Source organism: Balaenoptera borealis (assembly GCF_965194805.1).
Source record: "Balaenoptera borealis genome assembly, contig: HAP1_SCAFFOLD_594, whole genome shotgun sequence".
In the NCBI taxonomy this organism is placed as follows: domain Eukaryota; kingdom Metazoa; phylum Chordata; class Mammalia; order Artiodactyla; family Balaenopteridae; genus Balaenoptera; species Balaenoptera borealis.
Window position 1 is genome coordinate 181,436 of NW_028123605.1, and position 24,941 is coordinate 206,376.

A 24,941-nucleotide genomic window follows, 5' to 3' on the forward strand; every position below is an offset into this window, starting at 1 on the left:
CCAGAAATATATAAAAAGAATAATATACCATGACCAAGTGGTATTTATTCCAGTTATGCAAAGTTGGTTAAATATTTGAAAATCAAACAATGTAATCTACCATATCCAATAGATTAAGGGGGAAAAGTCATGTGATCCTAATCATTAATGCAGAGAAAGCATTTGACAAAATCCAATCCCATTCATGATTTAAAAAAAAGAAGAAAAGAAACTCCAAGCAAACTAGGAATAGAAAAGGAACATACAGAAACTCATAAAGATGATCTACAAACAACCTATACCGACATTATATTTAACTGTGAAAGACTGAACGCTTTCTCTGTAAGATCAGAAACAAGGCACCGATATCTGCTCTCACCACTTTTATTAAATATATTACTGGGGGTTCTAGTAAGAAAATAAAGCAAAAATAAATAAACAGATAAATTTAAAAGTTAAATTTTTAAAAAGTTTATTTAAAAGATGAAAGAACTATTCCTACTATGTTGAATAGGAAGGAATATATCCTCCTGAATGTTGAATAGTAATATATCCTATTATATTGAATAAGGAAAACTAAAACTGTCTATATCTGAAGATGAGATGATAATCTAAATGGAGAAAATACCAAGGAATCCACATAAAGCTTGAGAAATAATATTAGTTTGTAAATGTTTTAGAGTACAAGATCCACACAATTTTATCAAATTATATATTAATAACAAATGTGTAGAAGCTTAAATAAAAATATGTGATGCCATTTACAACTGACCTAAATAAATACTTAAATAGAAGCCCAATAAGACATTTATAGGACCTCTATACTGAAAATTACAAAATGCTGATGAAGAAAATTTTAAAAGTCCCAAACAAAGAGGGAGACATACCTTGTTCATGGATTAGAAAACACAACATAATAAAGCTGTCAATTCTCCCCAAGTTAAGAGGCTTAACACAATTACTCTTAAAATGCCCTCAAGGTTTTTGTGGATATAGACAAGCTTATTCTAAGATTTATATGGTAGGAAGAGGCTGAAGAATAGCTAAAACAATTTGTAAAGGAAGATTAAAATGGGAGGAATTAATCTACCCAATTTCAAGATTTCGCAGTAGTGATGGAGGGTAGATACATAGATCAATGGAATGGAACAGAGAACCCAGCAATAGACTGACACAAATACATTTAACTTGGTTTTGACAGCAGTGCAAAAGCTATCAAGGAAGAATAGACTTTTCAAAAAATGGTACTGAAACAGTTGGACATCCCTCGACAAAAACAAACAAACAAACAATGAACCTTAACCTAAACCTTACACATCTTACACAAAAATTAAATCAAAGTGGATCATAATCTTAAATGTAAAAGCAGGACATTTTTAGAGAAAAAAAATAGGAGAAAATCTTTGGCATCTACAACTAGGTGAATAATTCTTAGACTTGACACCGAAAGTATGATCAATAAAAGCAAAAACTGATCAATTGGATCTCATCAAAATGAGTTAAAAATGCTTCATAGAAGATCCTTTTAAGTGGATGAAAACTCAAATTACACAGTGGGAAAACATATTTGAAAATCCCATAGGAGACAAATGACTTGTATCTATAATATACAAAGAACTCTCCAAACAACTTAAAAAAATCCAACTAGAGAATAGGCAGAAGACAGGAACAGACATTTCATGGAAGAGAATATACACATGGCAAAGAAGCACATGAAAAGATGTTCAACATCGTTAGCCATCAGGGAAATGCAAATTAAGACCATAATGAGATATCAGAGAATAACTAAAATTAAAGTATAGTGACAACATCAAATGCTAGCGAGTACGTAGAAAAATTATATCACATCACTGGTGGGAAAATAAAATGGTTTAGCCACTCTGAGAAACAGCTTGACAGTCTCTTTTAATCCTAAAAGTAGATTCACCCTACAATGCAGTAATTGTACTCTTGAGCATTTATCCAAAAGAAACAAAAACTTAATGAAGTTCCCACAGAAACTTACACATAAATGTTCATAGCAGTTTTATTTCTAATAGCCACAAACTGGCAACTCCCCAAATGTCTTTCAATGGGTGAATGTTGAAACAGATTGTGATAAAATCTTATGATAGAATACTACCGAGCAACAACAAGGAACAAATTATTAATATATGCAAAAATTGAAATGAACTTCAAGGGAATGATGCCGAGGGAAAAGTTTTTAAAAGCCAATCTCCGAAGATTAAGTAATTCATGATTATGTTTACATATTATTCTTAAAATAACAAAACTGTGGAGATGGAGAACAGATTAGAAGTTGCCAAGGGTTAGAGATGGGGGTAGAAGGTACAGCGGGGGAACTCTGTGAGGTTTTTGTGGTCCCAGTACAAATAATACAACAATCTTGGTTTTAATCCCTAAAGATTTTTAAAAGCAATTCCTAATAAGAGGTGTCCAGATATTTAGCAATGGCAGCAGATTAGAGGTATAGCTCCCCAACATGACAACTTCGAAAGAGATCTATACTATCAATACTAATTTAATGCATATGTTAATTTTTAAAAGGCCAGTCACAATACTTAAATGGTACATATCTTAACGATATTACTCTGGGTATCCAGCTATACCAAATGGACTAGCAGGATTTTCTGTCCATTCAATCTTATTTAAGACAGTAAATCTTATAATAAGACAGTTAAAAAAAGAAAAAGAAAAACAACAAACCTCAACTACAGTTGGATATTCTCACAGCAAGATGAGGTGAAAATACATAGCAGCGGTTCAAAAGCTTAAGCAGTGGCACCTAAATTTGGCTGCACATTAGAATCCTCTGAAGCACTTTTTAAAAACCCTCACACCGACGGTTGGTCATGCTAGACCAATACAATCATTTTAACTCTCCTCAGACGATGCCAATGTCTAGCCAGAACGGAGAACCAGCGGACTAAGCAGAAGGGGATGTTTCTACAAAGATCTCTTAACAATAAGTCCTCTCACCCAATCAAGATTTACCTCCCCGCAAAGGGGTAAAGAAGGCTAGATGTTGTCCATACTTGCTTAGCTTTAATTAGCACTTGTGACTTGCCCAAAACCTAGATCATGTTTCCCCTAAATTTCATGTTATTCCCTAAGTTTATCAAACCCAAGGCTAAGGGGTTTGCCAGGATGAGATTTTAAGTGCTCACACAGGGGAAGTCCCTGGCAAACCAGGACAGCGGTCACTCTACACTGCAATGTAAAGCATCCTAAATAACCCTGCCACTGCTCCCAGATACTAGTCTGTGCCAACCAGTGGAGAAAAGGCATTCTCCATTACTACCATGGCAAATGCTACTGTACTTACCTTGGCTAGTCCCTATCTTTTCCAGGCGCCACTCCCCTTCACCTGCTGGTGGACGCTTCGGCCAGCTGACAATGCAGATATTTTCAAACTTTAAGGTGAATAAAAATCATCTGGAGGGCCTGTTGTAACAGAGATCACTGAGCCCCACCAGAGTTGCTGATTCCATAGGGCTGGGACCGGGCCCTAAAACTTGAATATCTAACACATTATCAGGGGATGCTGGGAAAGCTGGTCAGGTAATGGTAAAGCTGGCCAGGAAAAAGAAACCCGACGTGTCAGATCATAAAGTATGGAAGGGCAAGCCCGCCGGCAGTCCAGGCCGGGGGGCGGGGGGGCGGACCTGGGTCCCCAGCCCTACAGGGCCAACGGCAGACCGGCTCGGGCGCCCCTCGGAAGCGCGGGGTCCCCGCTGCCGAGTCTGTGGCCCCGGCCGGCCCCGGCTCCCCTCTGCCCACCCTGCGCGCGGGGGCTGGAAACGGCCGCGGAGAACCAGGCAGGGCGGGAAGGGGGGCTCCAAAGAGGGTCTGGCGACTCGAGTCGCTCCGTTACTCGGTGGGCTCAGCGCGCGCCGTGGGGGAAGAGAGGTGGAGGTCCGGGAAGAGGGGACGGGCGGCACTCACGCAGACCAGCAGCAGCCATGGGTAGACGGCGGGCTCGGCCACCACGGGCGACTCCAGCCTCAGCTTCTCCCCCAAGTTTTCGCGCGCGGCCCCCGCACCAGGCTAGTCTGGCGGTTGGGGGAGGGGCGGGGCGCCGCAGGCAGGGGCGGGACAGGCGGGCAGGCGGGCGGGAGGCTGAGGGGAGGGAGCCTGGCCTGGGCCTCAGCCGGCGCCGCCGCCGCCGCCGCCGCCGGCCTGCTCCCGTCCGGCCCCCGGCTCCCTCTTTGTGGTCACAGGCCCGGGGCCTCCAGCGCTGCTGCCAACTGGGGCCGGCGTGAGGCAAGCACAATGAGCTGGGGCCCAGCTGAACCACTCACTCGCGGCGAGCGCCTCCCGCCCCGTGGACCCGCCCCCACGCACGCACGTACGCACGTACGCACGCACGCACGCAAGCACGCACGCACGTCTTCAGCTGCCCCCCCGGCCACACCCACCGGCCCGAAGTGGAGACCCGGGGAGACCCCTCGGGGCCTGGGGTGGCGGGTTCGACTCCCGCCCTTGACGTACCGTGACACCTCCCCCCCAATATGTTTCTAGGTATTATATGTATATATGAATATACTATTATATACACACTTGCGTATGAATTTATATGTGTATGTACATGCGCATATTTACATATAGGGGTGTGTGTGTACACATTGTATATATGTATGTGTATATATCTTATATATATGATATATGTATGTATATATACGATGAATTTCTATATACAGTACATATATATTTTTATGCTATATGCTTTTATATGTAGGTGTATATGTGTGTCTGTATGTACGTACGTGTATGTATTGCATATATTATATGTGTATGTATGTATACTGTCTATATGCACACCTAAATATCTTTGTATGTGTGTATATACGTATGCTATATATGTACCTAGGTGTGTATATTGCATATGTTATATGTATGTGTACATACTGTATACATACCAACTATGCATTTTATATGTGTGTATGTATAGTGTATATGTATGTGTGTATTGTCTATATTGTGTGTATATGTGTGTATACATACTGTATATATACAAACTGCATTTTATATGTGTGTATATATGTATGTGTGTATTGTATATACTATATGTGTATATGTGTGTACGCATACTGCATATGTACACAGCTGTATATTTTTGTATGCTTGTACATATGTACGTGTGTGTGTATATACACACACACCCCATATGGATTCTGTTTGTCTGGAGAACCCTCACTGATACGGACACTTATGACAATTGAGTACCTGCTCTTTGCCAGCCAGGGAGCCAAAGGCTTGTCTTTCGGTGTCTCCCTTAAGTATCACGAGTCCCAGGAGGGAAGGTGATGCTGCTCCTACCAGTTGAGGTGCCTCAGGGTCAGTTAGGTGGACAGGGCGGGGGGCTGGAGCCTGGTGGAGCCCAGGTGGAGTTCTAGCAGCAGTACAGCCTAGCAGTCCCACTTCCCCGGGTGCTTCTCACAAAGACGCCGAGGGAGAGTCGGGACCTGAAGGAGGGAATGAGGAAGCTTCCGTGGGTCCGCAAGCCCAGACCAAGGCTGACTCGTCAAGAGTGTTAGAGGTCAGGACTGTGGTTACCCTGGGGGTGGGCTTACACAGAGCCATTCATATCCTGAAAAAGTATCCATTCTGCTCTTGTTTGTATGGTTACCCCCCTCCCCCAAATCTTTTAAAAACAGATTCTCTTGGTTGCTGGGAACACACACGGGGAAGTTGTGTGTGAGGGGGTATGATCCAGGGGACAGGGAGGATAAGCCCCCCACTCGTAGGGCAAGGAGTGGCTCAGCTTTGTGAGCTGAGGATGGCCCACGAGGTTCCAGAGAGAAGGGTCCCTGCTCCGTTCCTGCTCTGTGCACCCCATTCCCAGCCTGAGAAGCCCAGAGCCACCCACCCCCCCGCAACACACACACACCAGGGAGGAGAGCCAGTCACCCTGGCTCCCAGCCTCCGGCTCCAAGGCTCCCGGCACTAGGAGCTATTTTCAGCTTTCATGCCCTAGGACACGGCCAGAGCTATTGTCTCCGGAAACTCTCTGTCTGTCTCTCCCCCGGCCTCCCTCCCTTCCTCCCTCCCTCCTCCGCTTCTTCCCCTCCAGCTCCCTCTGTCCTCCCCTCCACCCTGCATTTCTACACAGGATGGCTCACAGACAGCTGCTCCCCGTGCCCACCTGCCACCATTCCATGGATGTCAAAGCAAGCCCTGGGGACTTCCCTGGAGGTCCAGTGATTAAGACTCCGAGCTTCCACTGCAGGGGACGCGGGTTCGATCCCTGGTCAGGGACATAAGATCCCACATGCCACACAGCACGGCCAAAACAAAATGAATAAATAAAGTTATAGTGATGAAACAGCCCTAGTGGTGCAAGGATGGGACGTATAGCTCTATGGTATAGAAAAAAGGTCCAGAAACAGATATATGAGAACTTGATATGATAGAAAGTGGGGAAATTAAGGAGTTTTCAATAAATGGCATTAGGACAATTGCATATCCATGTGGGGAAAAGTAAATTAGAAAAAAAAAAAGCAAGCCCTGGTCAGGTGTGACCTTGGGCCCAGGGCCATTGGCACAGGTTGTCATGTGGGATGTTCTTCCTTAGACTCCTCCCTCCCTCCTGTGTCACTGTCACTTCCTCCAGAACCTTCCTGGACTCCCCTCCACAAGCCCAGGGTGTGCCCTCACCCGCCCTGGATCACCAGAATTCCAATCCCGGCCCACCCTTCCCCGCCAGGTAGAGAACTGTGCATGGTCAATAAGACCGTAGAGGTCATTGGCCATTGCTATTGCAGCTGGAATTGTTACTGTGTTTAGATAGGGTGACCAACACCCGCCCCCAGTTTGCCCAGGACCGCTCAGGTTTGAGCGCTGGAACTCTGGGGAAACTCTCAGTCCCGGGGAACCCCAGAAGGCTGGTCAGCCTATTTAGGACAGATCTTTCACTTGATCTCCCAACCCCCGAGAGCCAGAAAGGGAATCTCCCCCCTCCTTCCATTGTAACCTTCATTCATTCATCCACTCATCCCTTTATTCAACTCCTTTATTCAGCAAGTATTTATGAAGCATCTACTACACAGCAGACACTCTTCTAGGTGCTGGGGACATAACAGCATCCCTGTCCTCAAAGAGCTCACGTTCTAGCGAGGGCAGCAAACAGTAAACTGAGAAGGTGTGATTTATTACATGGGGATGATGTCTCGGAGACCACTGCAGGGCAGGGGAGGTGGGAGAGGAAAGGGGCAGTTCTAAATGCAGGCGCTGACGGGATTGGGGCAGACCTTGCCCTGGGCCAGGCTGGTTGCTTCAACACAGCTGTCCTCGCCCAGAGCCATCCTGCCCCCGCCTCACCCAGTTCTTCCGTGATGTGTGGGGAAAATCTGTGGTTGTCACAACTGGGAGGGAGGGCCCCTGGAATCAAATGGGTGAGGCCAGGGATGCTGCTAAACCCCACACAGTGCCCAGGAGGGGCCCTCAGCAGAGGATGACCCGCCCCGAATAACCCCAGTGCCACGGGGGAGACCCTGCACTAATATTATTCAGACCCGCTGGTGCCCCGATTCCTGCACAGGCAGGGACTCTAACCGGCTCACCTCTGTATCCCGAGGTGACCTAGAGTGGGGCAGCCACGAGGGCTGAGATGAGTATCGGGGGTGAAATGACAAACCTCTGCACCCACTCTCCCCTCCGCACCCCAGGGGCGATGGTCTCTATCTCCTCCCCGTGCAGGTAGCTTTTCCCTGAGCCATTTCTTCTTGTCAAGGTCCCTGTCGCAGGTTGGGTTCCCCGAAGATGACGTTGAGAGCAAGGATTGGAGTGCAGGTGGTTGATGTGAGGCGTGCAGGAACAGATACAGCTGCCATAGGGTCCCACAATTCCACTCCCGGGCATAGATCCGGAGAAAACTCTAATTCAAAACTATACATACACCCCTGGCATTTCCCTGGTGGTCCAGTGGTTAAGAATCCATGCTTCCAGTGCAGGGGGCGTGGGTTCCATCTCTGGTCAGGGAACTAAGATCTCACATGCCGTGTGACAATAAAAGAAGAAAGAAAAAAGAAAGAAAGAAAGAGAGAAAGAGAGAAAGAGAGAGAAAGAAAGAAAGAAAGAAAGAGAAAGAGAGAGAGAGAAAGAAAGAAAGAAAGGAAGAAGGAAAGAAGAAAGAAAGAAAGATACATGCACCCCAACGTTCATTGCAGCACTATTTACAGTAGCCAAGACATGGAAGCTACCTAAATGTCCACTGATGGATGAATGGATAAAGAAGATGTGGTACATATATACAATGGAATCTTATTCAGCCATAAAAAGAATGAAATAATGCTATTTGCAGCAACGTGGATGGACCTAGAGATTATCATACTAAGTGAAGTAAGTCAGAAGAGAAAGACAAATATCATATGATCTCACTTATATGTGAAATCTAAAATACGACACAAATGAACGCGTCTACAAAACAAAAACAGACTCACAGACATAGAGAACAGACTTGTGGTTGCCAAGGGGGAGAAACAGTGAGGGAGGGTTGGATTGGGAGTTTGGGGTTAGCAGATGCAAACTATTAAATATAGGATGGATAAAATACAACGTCCTACTGTCTAGCACAGGGAACTATATTCAGTATCCTGTGATAAGCCATAACGGAAAAGAAAAAAGTTTTATTTATAGGTTCCATCCCTAACTGAGCTGGCCCATCCCCTCCCATGTTTCTAAGTGCAGCCCGAGGCTGCAGACTTCCCACCGTGGTCTTCAGCTCCAGAGCAAGCCACCTGCGAACCACCCACATCTTCCCAGGGGCTGGCAACTCTCCTTTGCTACTGATTCCAAGACACATCCAAATAGCAAAAATGTGACCATGAAAAGAAACTCAGGCATGTTCAAATCAGGGAAATAACATTCTTAGCTCTGTTCAGTACTCGCTTAATTTTACAAGAGCTTAGAGTTACAAAAAAGTTGCAAAGATCTGTACAGAGTGTACAGAGTGCCGTGGACCCTGACCCAGTACCCCTATTTCCAACTCATTAGTACCTTAGTGTGACATGTTTATCCAACTAAGGAACCAAGATGGATACATTGTTATTAACTAAAGTCCACACTTTATTAGAATTTCCCTAGTGTTCCCCTAACATCCTTTTTCTGTCCCAGTCTCCTCTGGGCTGTGACATTTCTCAGACGTCACTGGGTTTTGATACCTTGAAAGTTTTGAGGAGGACTGGTCAGGTGTTTTGTCCCTCAATTTGTTAGTCTGTTTGTTTTCTGATGTTTTCTTATGGTTGGTCTGGAGTTATGGGGTTTGGGGCGGAAGACCCAAACAGAGATAAAAATGCCATTCTCCTCAGGTCACATCAAGGATACACACCATCAACGGGACTTATGACAAACGATTTTACCCTTGATCACCTGGCCAGTATCGTCTTTTTTTTCTTGCTGCGTTGGGTCTTCGTTGCGTGTGGGCTTCTGTAGTTGTGGCACGGGGGCTCAGTAGTTCTGGCTCCCAGGATCTAGAGTGCAGGCTCAGTAGTTGTGGCCCACGGGCTTAGTTGATCTACGGCACCTGGGATCTTCCCGGACCAGGGCTTGAACCTGTGTCCCCTGCATTGGCAGGCGGATTCTTTTCTTTTCTTTTTTTCTTTTGCAACCAAAACGTTAATCCCAAGGATTCTCACAAAACATATTACAAATGACAGCATGAAAAAAAAAATTGCACAGTAACTCAAAGTTCAGCTCTACAATATACTCTTAATCTGGCAGGACATTGGTATCTTGATAATCTCAAATTTCCAAAAAATATTACAAAGAGCTATGTATTCATGTACAGCAATCACAGAGGGGACGTATGACCTAACTCAAAGGTAAACTAACTTCCTTGAAACTTCTTAGATTTTAAACTCCCTGGACAATCTCTTGTCTGGTGTGAAGACTAGTGGAATTTTTAAACCTCTAATCTAGGGTAAGGGTGCGGCTTTCATTTTTACCTGCTGGCTTGGGTTCACAGCACCTTTTAAAGACTGCTTGCTTAACTACAGCTGCATACCATATCCCAGCTACAGAAAGTCTTTTCAATGTTTGCCAGTGTTGTTTCCATAATAGTAAACATCACACTTTAGGTGGGCAGGAGTTAGAGTTTTATTATCAGTCTAGGCAAGACCAAAAATTCAAAGCAAGTTCAATTTTGCTTAAGGGAACATTGTAAGGTAACAATTCTTCATATTACATGCCTCCCAGGACCCATTTCAAACCATAGAGAATGACACCTTTATGTGTCACTGTCCCAAGAGACAAACAAATGTGAACAACTAAAACATTTAAAAAGTGCACCAAGCTTCGGAAGTCTCAAACAAAACTTGAATTTTCTGTACATACTCCTGCCAAATGAAGTTATTGCCTGTACACCACTCCTCTTGCAAAGTGGTCTTCTATTTCCTTTCATCTGACCTAGATCGGCTAGGAGACCTAGAGAAAGATCGGGACGGCTTGTGATTTCTCTCTTGGGACAGGGATCTCTCTCTTCTCCTATATCTAGAAAGGGACCTGCTCTGGCTGACGGAGAAGGCTCTCCATCTTGGAGATGTGTGGGAGGTGGAGGACTCCTCCTCCCATAATCATCTCGAGGGCGACGACCCCAAGAAGGAGGCGGTCACGATTTCGACTTCTCTTTTCCCCATTCGACAGGTCCACTCTTACTCGGCAGCCACATAGTGTTCTCCCATCTAGTTCTCGGACAGCATCGGCTGCATCTCGGGGATCTTCACATTCAACGAGAGCGAAGCCGGGAGGGTTTTTAGCACCCCACACACTTCAGAGTGGTCCATAATAGCCTAAAGCTCGTTCCAATTCAGCCTTGTTACCACTGTTTCCAAGATTCCCTACACAAACTTTACAGTCCAACGGACAGGAATCACGTTGCAAGACCCTCATGGCTCCTGGGTTTCACGGGCCACAGGGTGGTCCCGGGCCTCTAGAATCTGGTAGCTGAATCTGCTCGCACAAGCTGTCCTGTGGGGATGCGTTTTCCCCTATGTGTCCAGCCCGGGGCCCTGCTCTCTTGGCCCGGCCTCCCAGGTGAGAGGGTGAACCCCAGCTCCCTGGAGCAGACACTCAGAGCTCTGGTGACCGGACTCACGGCTGACGGGGCTGGAGCGGCGGCTGGACACGTGTGGCCAGCCTGGTGGTGTTTGGCCCCGTCTGCAGTTCCAGTTCCAGCTGAGAAAGAGCCTCCCTGTGTTACTTTCTCCTGGTTGTGTAAGGATCCCCGGTGTCATTTGACAGAAATGTAGACGGTGTGTTCTTTCTCTCTTTTCTCCCTGCTTCCTCTCCTCCCTCTCTCCCTCCCTCTCTCCCTGTACCTCTTTCCCTGTTCCGCTCTCCCTCTACATCTTTCCCACTCCCTCTCTCTCTCTCCCTCTGTCTCTTCCTCTCTCCCTCTCCCTCCCTCTCCCTCTCTCTTTCCTCTCCCTATCTCCCTCTCTCCTCTCTCCCTCTTCCCTCTTCCTCTCCCTCTTCCCTCTGCCTCTTTCCTCTGCCTCTTTCCTCTCCCTCTTCCCTCTCCTCTTTCCCTCTCCTTCTCTCCCTCCCCCTCTCTCCCTCTCCCTCTCTCCCCCCTCTCTCTCCCTCTTCCTCTCTCCCTCTCCCCTGTCTCTGCCTCTCCCTCCGTCTCTCCCTCTGGGAGGGAGTGAGGGAGATGGAGAGATGGAGGGAGCGGGAGAGTTGGAGGGAGAGGGAGAGGGAGAGGGAGAAGAGGGAGGAGAGGGAGGAGAGGGAGGGAGGAGACGTCTCTCCCTCCCTCCCTCCCTCTGCCTCCCTCCCTCTCCTCCCTTTCCCTCTCCCTCCGTCTCTCCGTCTCCCTCACTCCCTCTCAGAGAGGGAGAGACGGAGGGAGAGGCAAAGACAAGGGAGAGGGGGAGAGGGAGAGAGGGAGGGGGAGAGAGGGGGGGGAGAGAGGGAGAGCTCTCTTCCTCCCTCCCTCTCCCTCTCTCCTCCTTCTCTCCCTCTCTCCCTCACCCTCTCTCCATCTCCCTCCCTCCATCACTTTCCCTCCTTCTCCCTCTCCCTCTCTCCCTCCCAGAGAGGGAGAGACAGAGGGAGAGGGAGAGGGGGGAGACAGGGACACGGAGAGGGAGGGAGGGAGGGAGGGAGACAGAGAGGGAAGCAGGCACCCTCTCGCCTTCTCCCTCTCCCTACCTCCTTCTCCGACTCCCCCTCTCCTCTCCCTCTGTCTCTCCCTCTCCCTCCCTCCCTCTAGGAGAGGGAGAGGGAGAGGAAGGGAGGGAGAGAGAGAGAGGGAGGGGAAGGGAGACGGAGAGGGAGAGACGTCTCGCCCTCCTTCCCTCTCCCTCCCTCGCCCTTTCCCTTCCTCTCTCCCTCTCCCTCCCTCTGTCTCACCCTCTCCCTCCCTCTGTCTCTCCCTCTCCCTCACTCCCTCCCAGAGAGGGAGAGATGGAGGGAGAGGGAGAGACGAGGGAGAGGGGGAGAGGGAGAGAGGGAGGGGGGAGAGAGGGAGAGGGAAGAGGGAGAGTGGGAGAGAGGGAGAGAAGGAGGAGAGAGGGAAAGGGAGGAAGAGACCTCTCTCTTTCTCCCTCTCTCCGTCTCCCCCTCTCTCTCCCTCTCCCTCTCGCCCTCTTCCCTCTCTCCCTCTTCCCTCTGCCTCTTTCCTCTGCCTCTTTCCTCTGCCTCTTCCCTCTCCTCTTTCCCTCTCCTTCTCTCCCTCCCCTCTCCCTCTGGGAGGGAGTGAGGGAGATGGAGAGATGGAGGGAGCGGGAGAGTTAGAGGGAGAGGGAGAGGGAGAGGGAGAAGAGGGAGGAAAGGGAGGGAGGAAACGTCTCCCTCCCTCCCTCCCTCTCCTCCCTCTCCCTCTGTCTCTCCATCTCCCTCACTCCCTCCCAGAGAGGGAGAGATGGAGGGAGAGGGAGAGACGAGGGAGAGGGGGAGAGGGAGAGAGGGAGGGGGGAGAGAGGGAGAGGGAAGAGGGAGAGTGGGAGAGAGGGAGAGAAGGAGGAGAGAGGGAAAGGGAGGAAGAGACCTCTCTCTCTCTCCCTCTCTCCGTCTCTCCCTCTCTCCCCCTCTCTCTCCCTCTCCCTCTCTCCCTCTCCCTTGTCTCTGCCTCTTTGTCTCTCTGTCTCTGGGAGGGAGTGAGGGAGATGGAGAGACAGAGGGAGAGGGAGGAGAGGGAGCGAGGAAGAGGGAGAGAGGGAGGGAGAGAGGGAGAGAGGGAGGGAGAGAGGGATAGAGGGAGGGAGGGAGAGATGTCTTTGTCTTTCCCTCCCTCTATACCTCTCTCCCTCTCCCCCCTCCCTCTCCTGCTCCCTGTCCCTCTCCCTCCCTCTATCCCTCTCTCCCTCTCCCCCCTCCCTCTCCTGCTCCCTGTCCCTCTCCCTCCACCTCCTTCCCTCTCTGGAGAGGGAAGGAGGTGGAGGGAGAGGGAGAGGGAGAGGGAGCACGAGAGGGAGAGAGGGAGAGGGCAAAAGGTATAGGAAGAACGGAACAGGGAAACAGGGACAGGGAAAGGGGGACAGGGAGAGAGGGAGAGGGAAAGAGGGAAAGGGAGAGCAGAGCAGGGAAACAGGGACAGGGAAAGAGGGAGGCAGAGAGGGAGATGGAAACGGGGAAAGGGAGGGGGGACGGATAGAGGGAGAGGGAGAGAGGGACAGGGAAAGAGAGACAGGGATGGAGGGAGGGAGAGAGGGACAGGACAGGGCAAGAGGGACAGGGAGAGAGAGAGGGAGAGAGGGAGGGAGAGAGGCAGAGGGAGAGATGGAGGGAGAGTGAGAGGCAGGGAGGTAGAGGGAGGGAGGGAGGGAGGGAGACAGAGAGGGAGACAGAGAGGGAGACAGGGAGAAGGGCTGATGGGGGCTCCCTCCCCCTCCCATCCTCTGCCCACTGCTTTCTCTTTTTTCTGCTTCAACAAACACCAGGCGCCTTTCAGATCAGCCCTGAAGTCAACATTGATGCTTGGGACGGCCTGACCTCCCCGCTGCCTTCCAGCCCAGGACCACAGCTGGGAGATGAAGTCTGCGGGGCCCTGGGGGGGGGCGGCGGCGGCGGAGGTGGTGGAGGCAGGCACCTCCTCTGATGCCCAATCTCTCCTCGTTTACGAGGCAGCCGCCAGCTCCCCTCCCTGACTCCCCAAGATTTGGGGCCATTTTAATATGTGTCGATAATGCCATGAGCTACTATTTAACTTTTCCACGAGGACCCATCTCCCGAAATGCAGTGGTTTTCAGGCTTGGCTGCACTAGAGAACCCCCAGGGAAAGGAGAGACGTCTGTACCTCCCTCTCTCTCCCTCTCCCTCCGTATCTCCTTCTGGCTCTCTCCCTCTCCTTCTGGGGTGATGCCCGATGAGCTCAGATTCGCAGATGTTCCCCCCATCCCCTCTCTGTGCCTTGCGTGGGGCCTGGGCCTTCTCACTGTGGCCCGGGAACAGCCTCGACATTCAGACATCGGTTCCTGCAAGGACACTTGCGTTTGGTCCATACCGCATGTGGCTGCAGTCTGTGCTTCTCCCGTTTAGCATCTTCAGTAGATGGGGGCTGTGCATGAGCCCTTCATCTTCCCCGCAGACACCACTGGTGCTTGCTCGGCCTCGCGGGTGATGTCCACGGGGGACAGACCTGTGTCCCCACCTTCTTGGGCTGCAGACAGGCCACGTTGGTCCTGTGGTGACTGGGGGCTCCCAGGAGAACCCCACCGCAGACCCAGAGAGGTGGCCCCAGAGAAGGTGGCGTACGCCTGGGGCCAGGCCTCACCAGCCAACCACGGGGCACCTGCAGCAACAGGTCTCTCGCCGTCCAGGGGCTGGGTGTTCGGGCGCCGTGGGGATGAGCTGCTGTCTGCACGGCAGCCAAGTTTGTATTGTTGAGCCCGGGGAGGCCCCTGGGTGGCTCCTGGAGAGCCTGGTCACATTTCTTCCTGCCCTTGGCCTTAGAGCTCATCATGGTTCACGCCGTTTCTGGTTCCAAAAGGACCTGTGTTCATAAAGACCACATGTTAGGACAGCACCAAAGTGTCTAGAAATCCAGGCCAGGAGGAGGAGGGAGGGGGTTTGGCTGTGCCCGCCAGTGGCCTGAGAGCCCTCCCACCCACAGAGACCTGGCCCGGGGCCTGTGGGGAGGGCGTGGCCCACGGTCCCCAGCGCTGGCTGTCTCTGGGTTCCAGGAGAACTGCGCGATCCTCGGGGAGCTGGTAAGGCTGCAGGCTCAGAAGTCCCGCCTGCTGGGATTCAGCACGCGAGCCGACTCTGTGCTGGAGATGAACATGGCCAAGACCAGCCAGGTGGTGGCCACTTTCCTAGGTAACCCCGCCTCCCCGAGTCCCAGTGGGGACGGGGGTCAGGTGGACCTTGACTGGACGTGGTGCTGCCTGAGACCCCACTGTGTCAGCCCTTGGGGGTCGCCTTCCCCAACCCTTCATTCTGCCTCGAGGGGCGTGGGGTGGGGGGCGGCTGGGCGGCTGCCACAGGGACATAGCTGAGCCTCTCCCCTCCGCCCGCAGATGAGCTGGCCCAGAAGCTGAAGCCCCTCGGGGAGCAGGAGCGGCCCTGATCCTGGAGCTAAAGAAGGCTGAGTGCCAGAGGCGGGGCCTGCACTTTGACGGGCCCATCAACGTCTAGGACCTGCGCTACTACATGAACCAGGGGGAGGAGACGCGCTACCACGTGGACCAGTACCTGCTCAATGAGTCCTTCCCCATGCAGGTGGTCACGCGCGGGCGGCTGGGCATCTCCCAGGAGCTGCTGGGGCTGACCTTCGACCTGGAGGAAGGCGCCAACATGCGTCACGAAGATGAAGATGTGAGGCTCTACACGGTCCGGGACGCGGCCTCGGGCAAGGTCATCCATCAGCAAGTTCTACCTGGACCTCTACCCTCGGTGCATGCGTGGGGGAACCTGTCGGCCGTGGGCCGGGGCTCCTCTGTGGTAGCGGGGCCTCACCCGCGTCCCTCCCCAGGGAAGGGAAGTCCGGGCACATGGCCTGCTTTGGCCTGCAGCCGGGCTGCCTGCAGCAGGACGGGAGGCGCCAGATTGCCATCGCGGCCATGGTGGCCAACTTCACCAAGCCTACGCCCAACCCGCCCTCCCTGTTGCAGCATGATGAGCTGGAGACCTACTTCCATGAGTTCTGGCAAGCGATGCACCAGCTCCGCTCCCAGGAGGGTGCGGGCGAGGGGCTGAAGGCAGGGGGCGGGGAGGGCCCGGGCTCTCCCGTGGTCCTCAGGCAGGCCCTCGCCACGGGATTCTTCCGCTGATGTCACCCCGCACGAGGAGACGCTCTCGGTGTCAGTTTCCATCATCAAACCCCACGCACTGGGCGCGTAAACAACGGAAGTGGATGTCCTCGAGACTCTGGAGGCTGGAAGTCCCAGATCAAGGAGTCAGGACTGGTTCCCTGCATGTTAAATACAGGTATTCAAGAGTTGCCTTTAAAAAAGACAAAATAGAAGAAAGGAACGTTGCATGCAAGGCTGGTGAGTGATGAGTGATGAGAACCAGAGGTTAGGCTCTGGGGCCGGGAGCACCACGCCCTGTGAGGCCCTGGGGCTGCTGCCAGTCTCGGTGGAGGCTCAGCAAGTCCCAGTGACTTCCCAATGTGGGGGGGGTCCCCAGATGAGCGTCTGGGCCCAGGACCCAGTGCTCGTTCAGTCTTCCTGCAGTCAGCCCTTCGTCCTGAGAGCGATGCTCTCACAGACTGCAACCGGAGCGCGTGGGGACACTTTACTGAGCTGTGCAGCCGTCACTACTGCCCTGTTCTGGAACATTTCCCTCACCCCAAAAAGGTCCCTCACGCCCTTAGTTATCATTCCCTCCCCTCCCCTGTCCCTGACAACCAGGAACCCACTCTGACTCTGTGGATCTACCTGTTCTGGACGTTTCCCCTCAGTGGGGTCACACCCTGTGTGTCCTTCTGTGTCTGACTTCTCTCGCTGAGCACCGTGTTCTCACGGTGCATCCACGTGGCAGCGAGTGGCAGGGCTTCACACCTTTGCGTGGTCGAGGGCCGGAAAAAAGACAAACGAAAAGAAGGGCACGTTGCCTGCGACTCTGGTGACAGCCGGGGATGAGAACCAGAGGGTAGGCTCTGGGGCCGGGAGCGCCGCGCCCTGTGAAGCCCTGGCGCTGCTGCCAGTCTCGGCGGGGCACGAGCAGCGCCGTCCCCCAGGAGCTGCTGGACAAGCTCATCAAGTCCCGGCTGGCCAACCCCCGTGCGGCCAGGCCGAGGGAAAGGAAAGGGGCTCCCGGACCGCCCGGCTGGAAAGCGCGGCCTGGACACAGTGCCAGCGCCCCCGTCTCCTTCCTCCCGCCCTCCAGGCCTCTTCAACCTGCGCCAGATCGTCCTGGCCAAGGTGGACCAGGCCCTGCACACGCAGACGCCCTCGGACCCGGCCTAGGACAATGCCCGCCTCTGCCAGGAGATCCTCGGGGTCCCAGCCACGCCAGGTAGCCAAGCGCACGCCGGGCCCACCTTAGCGGTCAGTTGGCGGCTACTGCCCAGGTCAAGAGGATCCTCTGGTGGTGTGTGAAGGGGGACCGACTGACGGGCTCTGGTCGAGGCTCGCTGACCTCTGGCCTCTTCCTGCCTGGGTTCCTGGGCTGGTCCCTCCAGCTGTGGCCCGCGGAGTCCGAGGGTGGGCTGGGCGTATCTGCACGTGCTTTCTGGAGAGCCTGGAAGAGGCAGGAGAGGGCTTCATACCCCGGACGGAACGCGTCGACGAGGTTTGCCCGTGCGTGTCGGTGCGGAGACGCAGTTCACTCCCTCGTGAGCGCTTTAACCCGCGCTCTCCCCGTGCTGGAGGGCGAGCCCTGACTCATCCCTCGGAGCCTCGGGCAGCTGTCCCTGTAAGAGGCTTAGGGGTGAACCCTCGTGAGCTTCAGCAGAAAGTCGGCAAAGATTGATTTGTGTCCCTCCACTGAGTTGCCCGCAAGGTCCCCGTTTTCTAGAAGTGTTGGGCCAATACTCCCTCTAGTGGCAGGGGACTCAGACAGGGCTGCTTTGAGGCCCCAAGCTCTGGGCTCTGGGGAAGGGGCACGGAGCGGCCAGGGGCCCGGGCAGGAGCCTCTCCGCGTGTGTCCCAGGGACCCACCTGCCTGCGACCTTCGGCCACCTGGCAGGAAGCTACGACGCCCAGTCCTATGGCTACCTGTGCAGCGAGGTGTACTCCACGGACACGGTCCACACACTCGTTTCAAGCAGGAGGGCGTCCTGAGTGGCAAGGTGAGAGGCCGGCCTGCCGTGCAGACCAACACGGAGGTCCTTGGCCTGGGCCTAGATGCTTGTGCCGCCCGCCTGGGCCTGCCAGGCTCTGAGGGCCCTGCCCAGAACCCCCTGCTCCCCTGCCCTTTGTTGAGTCACAGCAGAGGTGGCCACACCCACACCCTCCGTGAAGGGGGTGCTCCACCCTCCTGCAGCCCCGCCCCCTCTCCTCAGGTTGCCATGGACTACAGAAGCTGCATTCTGAGGCCAGGGGGCTCCGAGGATGCCAAGGGCATGGTGAAGCTCTTCCTGGGTTGTGACCCCATGCAGGACGCCTTCCTCCTGAGCAAAGGGCTGCAGGTTGAGGGCTGCAAGCCGCCGGCCTGCTGACGGCACGGGGTTTTGCCCCCCCAGGCGGGCCGGGTGCCTTAGCGCCCCGTCGGGGCGGGGGAGGGGCCGTGTGTCCTCCCAGCCCCCGAGTCCCCGGCGGCCGGCCTAGGCCAAAAGTCTCCACCTGGAAGTGTCTGGAAAGCCTGGCATCAAGGCTCCCCCTTGTTGCACTAATGCAATCCCTTCCTGGGGAGCTTTCCTGGTAACAAAACGGTTCTTTGAAAACGCAGCCATTAATAAAAAAGACTCTACTCCTGGTCTCTGCCTGCCGTCCCTTCCACCACAGGAGTGGCATGGGGGCCGTCACACTGGGGGGAGTTCTGACCTTGGTCGGGGATCAGCCCTGGGGCCGTGGTGACGCGTCTGGGTCACTGGGAGACGGCTGAGCTGTGGGGTGAGTTCAGACGGGGATGGTGCCCCGCACCCCGACCGGGCAGGCTCTCCAGTGAGGGGGTGTCAGTTTCCTGCCGGCCTCTCGCCCGTCACTGTTTGGCATCTCGGGGGCTGTGACTGGCTGGAGCTGGTTCTGGCGGTGGGCACAGCTGCGGGAAGCCCGGCTGTGGCTGTCCCTGTCCCCGTGTCCTGTCCCCCTGCTCACGGCCGGCCGGCTGGCTCCCTCTGGTCATCGGCAGCTGCTGAAGTCTGGACCACAGCAAGGGGCCGCCTTCCTGGGTCCTAGCAATTCTTCCCAAAGGCCTTAGGGATGTGTTTTGGTGGCAGTAGGAATTCAGAGAGGGTGCTGCACCACTGGAGCGGTAGGGTGGCTCTGGACCGTCCCGTGTGTCCTTCCCTGGCCTTTGAGCTCCTTGGGAGCCCTGCCTCCACAAAGGACGCCAGGCAGCGGAACGAGGGCGCGGGCGGCGCCCCGACCTTCTCCCCGTGGCCCAGGCGGGCAGGCCGTGCCACGCTCTGTCCTCCCCTCAGCCTGCCCGCCCGTTCTGTTGTTATTCTACCGAAGAGGACACAGACATTCAGAGAGGCTAGGGTCCATGCCTGAGGTCTCATATCCAGTAAGTGTCAGAGCCGGGGTTTGAACCCAGACAGCCTGTCCCGGAGACCGCGCCCTAACCTCTACACAAACCACCTCCTGGTTCCCTTTATTAGCACAAGACTCATTTCCCTGACAAGCCCAGACCCCATAAGGGCAACCCTGCCTCCCCCACGTGACCAGCCCTTGCCAACTACTCACCCCAGTGGCAGAGGGACGAGCCACACAGGGGACCCGCCCATCTTGGCCATGGGGACACAGACACCCACTCACACCCAGAAGGACCTCCTCTTTACCTTAGGCCACACGCCCATGCCGAAGGAGCTGCTGTCTGCCAGCTGGTGCAGGTACAGTTCTGTCCTGGAAACAGAGAAGGGACCAGAAGTAAGGGAGGACCCACCCACACCAGTGGCCTGGCAGGGCAGGTGGGCATCATGGCACGGGGCTCCACAGAGTGCCCCAGGTGGCCCCGGGGTCTGCCTCAGGCCCTGGCCCTGCCTCCCGAATATTCCTCACTTGCTGCCCTCAATGGGCCCTTCTTAAGTGAAGGCCTTCCAGAAGCTTCCTTACTCCTCAGTTACCCTGCTCTGAAAACTGGGAGTTTCCTCCCTAATCTGCCCTCTCTCCAAAGGGTAAGGTGCCCCTCTGGCCTTAGCCAGGAGGCTCAGGACAGGTTGGGCCTGCCCTTCAGACGGGGGTGGAAGGCAGGAGACAAATGATGGGGGACGCAGAGGCAAATTGAAAATTATCACCCCTCGCCTGGGGTGAGCACTCCCTGGAGCTTCACTAGATAGAACCTTACTCATTCGTTCAACAGATGAGGAAACCAAGGCTCAGAGACAGGGAGCCACATGTCCAAGAATTCCCAGGAGTCAGCGAGGGGCAGAGATGACTCCCTGGGCCACCTCCCCCAGAAGGCCCTCCCAGATGAGTCTTGTGGCTTCTCTGCTGTTCCACCTGGTGCCTCCTCGCCCTGAGCTACCTCAGGTGCACCCAAGGCTCTCACAGAGTTTAGGAGCTTCTGGAAGATTTGCGGTCTGCTGTTCCTTGCCCACCTCCCACGCTGCTGTCAGAACCTGTACCAAAATGTCACCGTCACAGCAGACACCCACCACCACCCCCCAGCGTGTATAAAGAGCCATATGTGAATTATCTCACTTAATCCTGTAAGGTCAGCAGTCAAGGTACTATTTCCACTTTACAGAGGAAGAAACGGAGGTTCAGAGCAGGTGACACCTGGCCAGGTTCACCCAGCCCAGGAGCAGTACCAGGCAGCAAGAATCAGAGGCCAGATTCCTAACCACTGGGCTCCACTGCCTCTCACCTCTGGGCAGAGGCAGGGCTGGGGCCCTGGAGAGCGGAGGCCCTTTGTCTCACTGCCCTCGGCTGTCCCTGCTCAGCCCAGTCGCTCACCTGAGAGCCAGGTCCAATCCGGATAGCATCTGGGAGAAAACCTCGAAATTGCCTTCCCCTTCCAGCTGCGGGGCCACGTGGCTCTTCTCCAACAGCATCGTCTGCCAGGGGAGAGGACAGGCGCCGGTCAGCACGAGGCCCCGCTAGGCTGCCCGCACACCCCCACCAACCCCCAGGCCCACTCTTCGAGGCAGCACCTCAGGCCCCAACTTGGCTGGACGCCTCCAAATCAAAACGTGCCAGGCCTTTGTCTCACTGATTCAGCGTCCACGCAGGCAATCAACGAATGCAACGGGCTCATTCCGATGAAGGAATCCAAGGGTACTAACAATTAACCCAGAGCCGCCCTCCAACACACTCTTATGCAACCGAAGCCCTTAATAACTTGACCCACATGGTGATGCACGGTAGACTTTCAGGGCCGGGACAGAAAGGGATTTATCGTGCACCAGCGAGTCTGGGTATTCTCCTAGCTCCGCATACAAACAACCCTTCTAATAACCTAATCCTGTTTTCTGTTCAAACAGAATGTTGGCGGGGGCGTGGGGGGGGGAAGGGGAGGAGCCAGGTGATTTCAGAGAGAGGAACAAACAGGCCATGTGCCTGTCACACACGGGCTGCCGCAGAAGGCCAGCGAGCGCCTGTTTAATTTCAGCTTACGCTTTTAAGACCCAGCTAATGAGCGGCTGAATTATGTATCTACTCATGAATATTTCATCCCTGTGATACTCCGAGGCACAGACGAGCTGGCCTGCTCCGGGAGGAGATGTCTGGGCACTGAGTGAGGTGGGGAGGAGCTGGCCTTGGCCTGGGGAGCGATGACCATTTAGACACATTCCAGGGTCCCAGCTGGAGGCGTGGGCCCTGCTGAGTGGGGCTGAGGCTACTGCAGCCCCAAAGAGCCCCCTCTCCCTCCCACCCAGAGGCCTCACCTGGAGCTGGGCGGCCGTGACTCGGCCTGTGGCGTTCAAGTCCAGTGACATCACCATGGAGCACCGGGTGGCACGGCGGCTGTGGCCGGTGAACATGGAGCCAAAGGCCCGGAGGACAGTGAAGGTGGCTCGAATCTTCTCCACTGGTGGGGCACAGACAGGGCATCACCCGTGGCCCGGGTGCTGCCACCCCCACCTCTCACAGGACCCCATTCTGGCCCCAGGCCCCAGCAGGGGCCCCTCCACTCCCCCAACTCAGCTCTAAGCCACACCTCTTCCGCTGCTGGGCTGGCCCTGTGCTGCAAGCAGGGGCGCGGGGTGAGCAAGAGTGAGCCCAGAAGGGGAGATACACACACCTAGGATTGGTACGATCTGAGTGACAAGGGCTGCCCTAGGGCCTCCTGGGCCTGGTGGAGTCTAGGAGGAGGGCAGAGCATTAACATTCTTGGACCTGCTGTCGGGGAACGCCCATCACAGCCAGCTCAAAAAGCCCAGCAGTCCCAAGCTTTTTAACATAACTATTTAACAAGCACCCACTATGTGCTAGGCACCTGGATACAGCCTAGCCTGACTCCCACTCCCCCAACACACACTTTCAGCAGATCTACATTCTGGGAGGGCCTCTCCTTGCTGTATCCCCAGCTCCTCACAGGGCTCTAACCTGGGCCAGGTGCAGAACAGGTGATCAATAAAGCATTGGAATAAGCCCAGTGGAGAAGCAGGATAGTACAATGGTTAAACAAGCTTGAATATGGCCTCTCCCCGTTGTTAGTCACCTGATTTGGAGCGAATAAATTAACCTCCCTGTGCCTCAGATACCCCATCTATAAGATGGGGGTAATAATAGTACTTACTTACCTCATGTGGTTGCCACAAAGACTAAAAGATTTAATAATGTAAAGTGCTCAGAACATGCTCCAAATGTGGTGGTGTTAGTATTGTTTGTTATTATTAGAAAAGCAATACTGCCTGGGCCATATATTCTCAGCAGGGGGAATACTGCCCCCAAGAGGGCAGAAACTGATTCTTGAGGATGGGGGCAGTTTTCCTTTCTTATGTATAGAATAGAGCACAGATACACACACACACACACACGTCTGTGTGTGTCTGTATATATATACACACATACACACACACTGCATAAACAAATATATGGTGAATCTATGGCATTAACTTTTCATGGTGGGAGACGATTAGGAGAAAGAACAACTAAAAAGGCTCCTCAGAGGGGCAACAATACATTGAGGACACTGGCCCAGGGGTAACAGCTCTGGAGCCAAACTGTCTGTGTTTGAATCTCGGTGCTAGGATGTATGAGCTGTGTGGCCTTGGGCAAGCTGGTTAACCTCCCTGCGTTTTAATGGCCTCATCTATAAAATTCAAATAATAATAATGTCTACCTTATAGGGATGTTTTAAATAATAAATAAGTTAACCTGCTTGGAATAGAGCCTGGCGCGTAAGTCCTCAGCAAGCATTTACCACGATCCCCATCAATATTGTAATTATTATCACCAACTGACACTATTTTTTATTGAAGTATAGTTGATTTACAATGTTGAAACTCTTTCTTTAATGCCCAGCTCAAACATCATTTCCTCAAGGAAGCCCCCCGGCCCCTTCTCTGTGCTCCCTCCACCTCTCCCCTCCCCAGCTCGGCCAGCAAGCGGTGCAGAGCACTGGAGTCTGGCACAGATGTGCAGCTGAGTCTCCCTTCCGGCTGTCAGTGCCTCCTTGTCTTTGTTTTTACTTATCGGGTCCTCTGCACAGTCCAGTGGGCTGTGCGCTGCACAAGGACACCACACCTAAGGGCACAGCATTTATATCAGATAGCCATAGGCCTGTATACTTATTAGGATGATGGCCCAGAACGTGGTGGTCAAGTGTTTGGTTCTAACAATGTCAATGCGTGACGACGGTTCCACATGTGGCAGTGAGTGTCTTAGGCAAGGAGTACCTGTTTCTAATTCACACAAAAGTACCCAACAGACTAGGGGTGGCCCTGCCCAGAAGCCAGCACAGGGTCTGCACACAGGTGCTCAGTGAACGCTAGCTGAGCAGATATAAGAAAGAGCCGCCCAGCACCCCCTCTGACTCTCCCTTCCCTTCCCCCACGCCACCGCCCCCACCACGTCCCAGCTGCACGTCACCTGGAGACCACTGTACCTGAGACCCTGCCATCCACACTGCCTGCCATCCCCACCAGGTGCTCCAGGACCTGCTCGCAGCAGGTGGTCTTGCCAGCACCGCTCTGGCCCAGGGCCACGATGCTCTGGTCCCTCTGCTGGCTCAGCAGAGCCCAGTACGCCCGCTGGGCCAGGGAGCCAACGTGGGCGGGTAGGCCATCCCAGCAGCTCCTGGGCACCTGCAGGAAGAGCGCCGGCATCAGCCTTCCCACCCAGCCGGGGCCCAGGGAGCACTCCACAATGCTCCAACCCGGCCTCAAGCCCAGATCCACGTCCATGCCTCCCATCCTACTCCAGCCTTGTCAGAGACGTCGTGCATTTTTCTGGGGAGAGCCCAGCCTGGAGATCTAGTCCTGCCACTGGCTCGCTGTGAGTCCTTGGGCAGCCTTGGACCCTGCTCTGAGCCTGGCCTCTTCTTCAGCCAATGAGAGGCTTGAACTAAAGCTGCATTAGCTCATGGGGCTCATCTCACTTGCTACACAAAGGACTGGATCGTACCTGTCTGAAATGAAGCAGGTGGATAAAATGGCTCAATTGATGAGTGACGTCTGCCATGGAAACAGAATGGGGCATGGGGGAATTGGCGGTACGTGTGCTATGTATTTGCTATAACAGATTTAGATACCGGAAGCCCCTTTGACTTCATTCATTCATCCATCCATACATCCATTCACTCAGTAAAAAAAAAAAAATTCATTGAGTGTCTACTACATAGCAGGCACTAACCCAGGCACTGGGGGCACAACACTACTCAAGGCGAATAAAGGAAATCTCTGCCAACCGTGAGGAGATATCATTATACACCTATTAAGATGGCTAAAAAACCGGTTTTTAATTTTTTTTGACACACTACCAAGTTCTGGTTAAGATGCAGAGCAAGTGGAATTCTCCCACAATGCT

General features: G+C 53.4%; 1 pseudogene across 1 annotated transcript; it reads left to right on the forward strand.

The window, feature by feature from the left end:
• The first annotated feature begins 4,251 nt into the window (after window positions 1-4,251).
• Window positions 4,252-18,523, forward strand: LOC309621532 (thimet oligopeptidase-like; annotated as a pseudogene). Its single transcript has 8 exons — window positions 4,252-4,285; window positions 15,079-15,237; window positions 15,438-15,813; window positions 15,893-16,088; window positions 17,093-17,144; window positions 17,251-17,379; window positions 18,016-18,154; window positions 18,368-18,523. The product of its transcript is annotated as a thimet oligopeptidase-like (transcript).
• Window positions 18,524-24,941: the final 6,418 nt, after the last annotated feature.